Genomic DNA, 6,822 nt, shown 5'->3' with positions numbered 1-6,822 from the left:
TTAAGTAATGAAATAATTTTATGTACAGTGCTTAACAAATTTATTAGACCATCACCCAGAGTAAGGTTTATGCCACAGCTGCCCTAAATGAAAAGCATTGGTAATTACAAAAATCATTTTTTGTGTTTCTGCAATGATTGATAAACCAATATGTAGAAGCTCTTTAACCCAAATGATATTTTTAATGCTAAAATGTAATTAATATTGTTATCCATGAATTTTCAAATTTACTGATTTACAAAAAACTGAAAAAAATAGTAAAGCACATTAATATTTCTTGATTAATATGTCAAATTATAATTATTTACTTGCATTCCTGAACAGAAAAATGAGTGGTTGAATGTTAGACCAAGGGTAGGTGACTATGTAAGGTGGAGAGCAGCCAACAGTGGCCCACAGACCCCCTTAGCCACGTGGCGGCAGCCCCCCAGTGAGGACATTCAGGACACAGTTGACATAGAAGTCTAACCTCCTCACTCACTGAGAGCCACAGATTTCTTTTTTTATTTACTTGTATCTATTTTTGTTTGGCTTTATTATTTTGCTTTCAAAAGATTCCACATTTTAAGCCTGATTAATCTCAATATTTCTGATTTTATCCGGGATTAATTGATTCCCTTTGCTCGTGTTATCACACATTACCTTCATTTGTAGCATCATAATTCTCAACAACTAAGAGATCCTGATCTGAAGTGTCTACATTTCTTGTACATTTAGATTATTTTGCAGTGGTTTTAATTACAGCTGACAGTTAGGGGACTTTTGGCAAATCTGGCATCCATCATGCTCTGACATTTACTCTCACAGAATCTAAAAACAAATACTGAGAAGATAAACCAGTGAAGATGTTTTAGTGGTTTCCCACTGAGATCATTCCCCGTGTCAGAGGCTCGTGTCTCAGTATACATCAGAGTTTCAGAGTTTGAAGGGTGGGGTGAGGGTATTGGGGGTGGAGGGGTGGGGGGTCCTGGGCCTGTTTAAAATGCTAATCACCCCTGCTTTGCCCTGAGGCCACAGACATGGCCACAGATTCTTGCATGTTAACTTGGAGGGCCAATAAGCATCTGAGCTGTTTCAGGAGCGGAGCAGGTTTTTGCTGACTGCCTCTCTGCTCCCGTGTTTATTCTCCCACATCATTAAAGGCAGGCACATGTTGATTGAAGCCTTTCTCTCTCAATGTGTGTTAGGGCGTATTTCTACCTGCTACCTTTGATGTGGATAAGCACTGTGTATATGTGTAATGTAGGTGGAAATGTGAGGCTATTGTCAGGGTCAAAGGTTAATTATTAACCATTTAACAGTATCCTAACTAGACTGATGAGTGTTCAAGGTTGTTCCTTTATTTCACTTGACTCTGGAGGATTTATCTTAAAAGTGTGTGGTGTCCCGGGACAGTTTAGTCCGTGCACTGCTGCTCTGCTCAGAATTAAGATACTGACTGACTGAAGAGCTTTCTTTGACTTGAGTGAGCTTTTGCCATGTATTATAGAGGGATTTGATCCTGTTGTATTTACACATTTTAATAAGCAATGAAAAATAGAAAGTTCTATGATTAACAAAAAGTCGGCACAAATGTATCTGGAAGACGCCTGAGAGGATAAATACATCAGACTTTAGATCGTCCATTCATTTATTATTTTTGGGCTTTTTCCTTCTATAGGACAGCTGAATAGAGACAGGAGGTATGGGAAGAGAAAGTGGAGGGAAGACATGCACCAACCAGGAGGGGCGTAGCACAGGGTACTGATTACCCAGGCCCAGAGTAGGGAGGAGCCTGCAATGAAAAGTGTGTTTTTTAATCTACTTTTTCTTAGTAACTTGTGTCATTATTGAATTAAAAATGACAAAATGATTGGTCAACAGACTGAAATGTGTACCAAATAGAATAAAACAGATACTGGGGGGCCTGTGCTCCTCCCTTGAAAATATCCAAATGGTATAATCCAGTGCTGCAAAATAATGCAAGTAAATGCAGTTTAACCACAGTAAAAATGCTCATAAATGGGAAAACTGTGCTTCAAAAATACATTAAAATGCATATTTATTTGTAATAAATTATGCAACATTTCTTGCTTGGCTGGCCAGTTAAGAGGGGACTGTGTATTCTTTCTGGGGGCCTTAAATCCCCAGTTACACCCCTGCCAACCAGAGCCAAGACCGAGACAATCCTGCAACCAGAATGGGTCGCTCCCTCCTTACTGAGCTAAACCAGCGCTCCATTTATTTATTTTTACCAAGTTAACCTGCACAGCTTATCTTCATATTATTACTGCTGATCAGCACTCATATTCCATCAATTCAATTTGAAAACATAATATTCCTCCCTCTACTTATTTTTTTTCCTTAGTGCTTAAAGGGAATCTTCACTGTACAGACATTCTGGCCTTTCTAATGAGCCCACATTTATTGAGTTTAGCCGTTCACAGCAGGAGTTCTGCATTTTAAAAAAAATCTAATTTAAGACGATGTTTTTCAGATTAAAGTACATGTTTCCAAGCTTTCAGAGCGGTTTTTATTTATATGCAAAAAAATTAAACAACCTTATACCACCATTCTCCTCAGCAGACATGAACTTAATCTGCTTTGTCATAAAAACAATGATCTTACAGCAGTCAGAGGAAGAAGGGAACTTTTGCAGAGGATTTAATCTAATTTTAATTGTATTTATTTGCAGGGCCATTTCTAGTTTTGTGGAGGCCCTATGCAAGATTGGGGGCCCCTAATTCGTCAAACCACGATGGAGAGAGTCCTAATCCATAAGATGATCCATGAATCTGTTACACTTCACAAGTAAAACAGGCCACAGTCCTGATAACCTCTCATATCAAAATTAAAGACACTCAAGCAAAATAACTGATAAAAAATGATAATACAAGGAAAACAACAACTCTCTACATGTCAATAAATAAACTAAATATTGAGTGTTTTTAAAAGATATTTACTTGTGCAAGTTTTCACATGGGACATGTTTATTTTATTTTAGCTAACTTTCATGAAGCAAACACTAAAGCTGGGGTTATGAGCATACAGATCCTAGCTAACTAGCATTTATTTGAGCTGAGGTATAACTTTCAGCTTTGGGGCCCTTAGTGGCTCGTGGGGCCCTATGCATTTGCAAAGTCCACATATAGCAAGAAACGGCCCGTTTATTTGTAAAGGTACCATGTGCAATAATAAACATCAGTGCTGTCATTTAATGCCTTGTACCAGAGTTAGCTTAACGCTGACCTACATCTGCAGTCCCTCAGCAGGTCACAATTAAAGACCAGTAATTTAAAACAGTGGTATAAAATCAGTGATTACAGAGTGTCTTTCAGTAGATTTTTGAGTTTGTTCTTGAAGCTACCATGCTGTCTGAGATGAGAGAAAGCTGACTGGCCAAAAGCAGTGTGATGCAAAAGTACAGTATAATCTCTGTTGAATCTATTGAACATATTCTAGTGGATTTTATGCACTCTTTTGAGCAAAAATGGATAAAATGAAATAGTCAGGGTAGATGAAGCTTTGCTAGAATCATGATTAAGGTTTGTTTATACAGAGACTCCCGTGGTTTAATGGCTGTCTCTCCAGCTTGTCCCCAACGTGTGACATTATATGACAAATTATGGGTGTCAAATAGGACCGTGAGCTTTCTGATGATGAGGAAACAGTGCAAAAGTGTGCACAGTTAACTTCCACTAGGCTCAGCGTTTTGCCAAGCTTTGCTAAAGCTATTGGGGATTTGGAAAGCATTGTTTTTTTTTAGAAATGTTTGAATCAGTGTTAATTTTGGCAGCTTTTTTTTTATTTTAGTCTTTAGATGAAAAGTCTTTTAGTCTTTCACATTTAAGTCTTTTCTACCCTTTTTAGTTTCAGTCTAGTTTTAGTCAACGAAAACTCAAAAATATTTTAGTCTAGTTTTAGTCCATTAAGTCCTCACATTTTAGTCTTTACTTTTAGTCCAAGTATTTGTTTTCTTACCTAAATCTGGTACCAAATCATGGTAGTGTGTTCTCTGTACTCTGCTAAACCTGGGGTCCCTGCTTTCTACAGCTGAGAGGTAGAAAAGATACAGCTGCATTGTTGTTTTTGACACCCACAGTGGAGAAATATCACAGATTTTGAATGTCCGACGAAAACTAAATTACATTTTAGTCTAGTTTTAGTCATCCTGATTAACACTAAACTCACTTTTTGTCAGTTTAAGTCATCGCAGATCTATTTTTGTTAGTCTAAGTCTAAATTTTGTCATGAAAAAAAGGTCGTTGACGAACATTTTTAGTCATAGTTTTAGTCGATGAAATTAACACTGGTTCAAATCCATTAAACGAGCTTGCATGGTGGTTTTAGTTGGATTTTGCAGAAGGAGTTTAGGTTGGATTTAGGATGAATCACATACAGAATTCAATAACATAATAATAACGCCATGTCCCCTACAAAGGACACGCTGTTTCATCCTGACTCTCAGGAGGATATTTGGGAACAATTCTGGTGAAATCTGCAAAGAAAACAGAACATTCCCATTGGGAGCATGCTTAGTGGTGATGACTGTATACTAACATGAATTTAAAAAAAGTCCCATTTAAATGCTGACAGCTACTATTTTGGAGCATTTATGTGCCATTCTGTGCATTATTGGAAGGTTGTAGGATGTTTTGACCTGCATTGCATTCAACAGAAAGTGCCACTAGAGGGCACTAGTGGCATGCAAACATGCTTGTTGCTGTGTGATAGAGGAGTAGAAGTCTGCAGCAGGTGTAAGTAGAGCACATGTGGTAATAACAGCTCATCCTCAGAGTTTACTCTGACTGAGAGCCTGTCCTGAGCCTCGGGCACTTTCCCTCAGTTTGATTACAACATCACGTCTTTGTCGGCTCACAACAACATCGCCCCTGCCCTCCTCCTTTCACCAGCAAACCTGTCACAGACATGTTATTACTCTGTTCATTTACGATTCTTGAAACCCTGAAAACAGCAAATCACCAATACACGGCTCAATACGCAAGACGGCCCTCAGTGTCTGTGGCTCGACGGGCCTGGGCCCCTCTGTTGTGCAGAGGCAGTTTACCTTGAAACCTATTTGAAGTCATTGTACTCGGCTTCAGCTCATTGTGTAGTGGGCCCTCATCTCAACAAGTAGCGACAGTTCGCAACTACCTGTAATGAAGGATCCCCCAACAGCGCTCAAAAGGGAGAGTGTCTGCCTCTATGAATAACAATACAACTGTTTCCCAGTTGTGGCCCCTCTGTTTTCACCCTGGGATCCCACAGTGGCTCTATTGGGCCCTATGAAGGCTCTTTATGGTCACTAATACACGAAACACAACAATAGCAGCTTCTCCAGATGCTGCTATGATTGTTTGAGCTGTGACTTGAGCCAGGGTGTAAAAATGCACACACAGGTTTGGGCTGTGGAGAGCTAAAGAGCCGTTGGAGCGGTTGCTTATTGCAGCTAGGGGACCAGAACTGTCAAGCAAAGACTAAGGTCTACCAGGGCTCTGCTGACTACAGGGTTTGGCTTTCTGTGAATGACACTGGGCAGGTTTAAAAAAGCTGAAGTGAGAATAAACTGGACTTGCAAAGTGTTGTAATCAGACTGAAACTGTTGTAAATCATCTTTCTCTGAGTGGGTCAGACTCATCCAAACAATGCATTTGGTTATTTATTTACTTTTGCACATTAATACACCTAAATCAAACTGGATTAGCAATCTGCTCATTTTCACAGATTGAGATCTGTCTGTCTTAATCGAGAACTGCAGGAATACCCTTTATCACACAGGCTGGATGTGGGAAGAGGAAGGAGTTTGGCTCTCTTTATTTCCCATTGTCAAATATGACTTTTCTTGTCTTAGTGATAACTATCAGGGGCAGAGCCAAATGTGTCCAACATCTGGGGCTTAGCCCAAACTTAGGATGGTCCAGACACATATTTTGGTTAGCAAGCAGTTTTATGCACTATTTTCCACACGGTCATCGACACACGTTGATTTCAATGCCAACAATTCAGACAAATAATCTGGACAAAACTCCCTAAAAATAAGTCAGTAAAAATAAATATGTCCATAGTTATGTGTATATTTTAGTGGTTTTGTCACAATCTAACCAAGTTAATCCATTACTGTCAGTGATGGTGTCACTGGGTCATACTTGCAGAGGCAGCAAGGATTTTCTAAATTTAGCTCATTATTTGCTGTTAAAGTTGCACCTGGTTTATATGAGAGAAATCCACATTGACTGAAGTTGGAGAATAGCAACCGTACAGGAAGTGAAGTTGGAATCGAGTGCTACACTCTCCAGGCAGAGAGAAACCCTGAAAAAAGAGGTATCAATTTCCTCTTCTGCTGGTTAACTCAGTGAACTAGGATGTCTTATAGCCACAAAGACATGTTGTGTTCTTCACAGGATGCAGGTCGACTGGAAACCACTGACCAAAGTGAGTGTAGTCCAATCAGCCTGGGGGGAAGTGGACACACCAAATCAGTTTTCAGCTAAACTCCTGAAACAAACCCACAGCAGTCATTATGGCAGAAAATCTCTTCAACTTAGCAGCCTGCAGTCTCTCTCTGGTTTACAGGAGTCCAACTAACTCTTGATGTTTGTACTTTAAACAAGGTTTCACGTCCCAGTAACATTTGGTCTGTAGGGGAGGGTAACCTGTGTGACAAGGGCGGGTTTGGCTTGTGCTCGGCCCCGGGAGCTGTGGTCAGAGGTGTGTCCAGTCCTGCTGGGTGGAGCTCTGTCCACGTAGAGCACAGCTCAAAGTGACCATCTGTAACCTGTGATTTCTGCAGCAGCCACATTCTGGACCCGGACAGGAAGACACAGCTCTGATCTCTGAGGT

This window comes from Cheilinus undulatus, linkage group 6 (assembly GCF_018320785.1).
Source record: "Cheilinus undulatus linkage group 6, ASM1832078v1, whole genome shotgun sequence".
Classification (NCBI taxonomy): domain Eukaryota; kingdom Metazoa; phylum Chordata; class Actinopteri; order Labriformes; family Labridae; genus Cheilinus; species Cheilinus undulatus.
Note: the sequence above shows the minus strand (reverse complement) of the source record.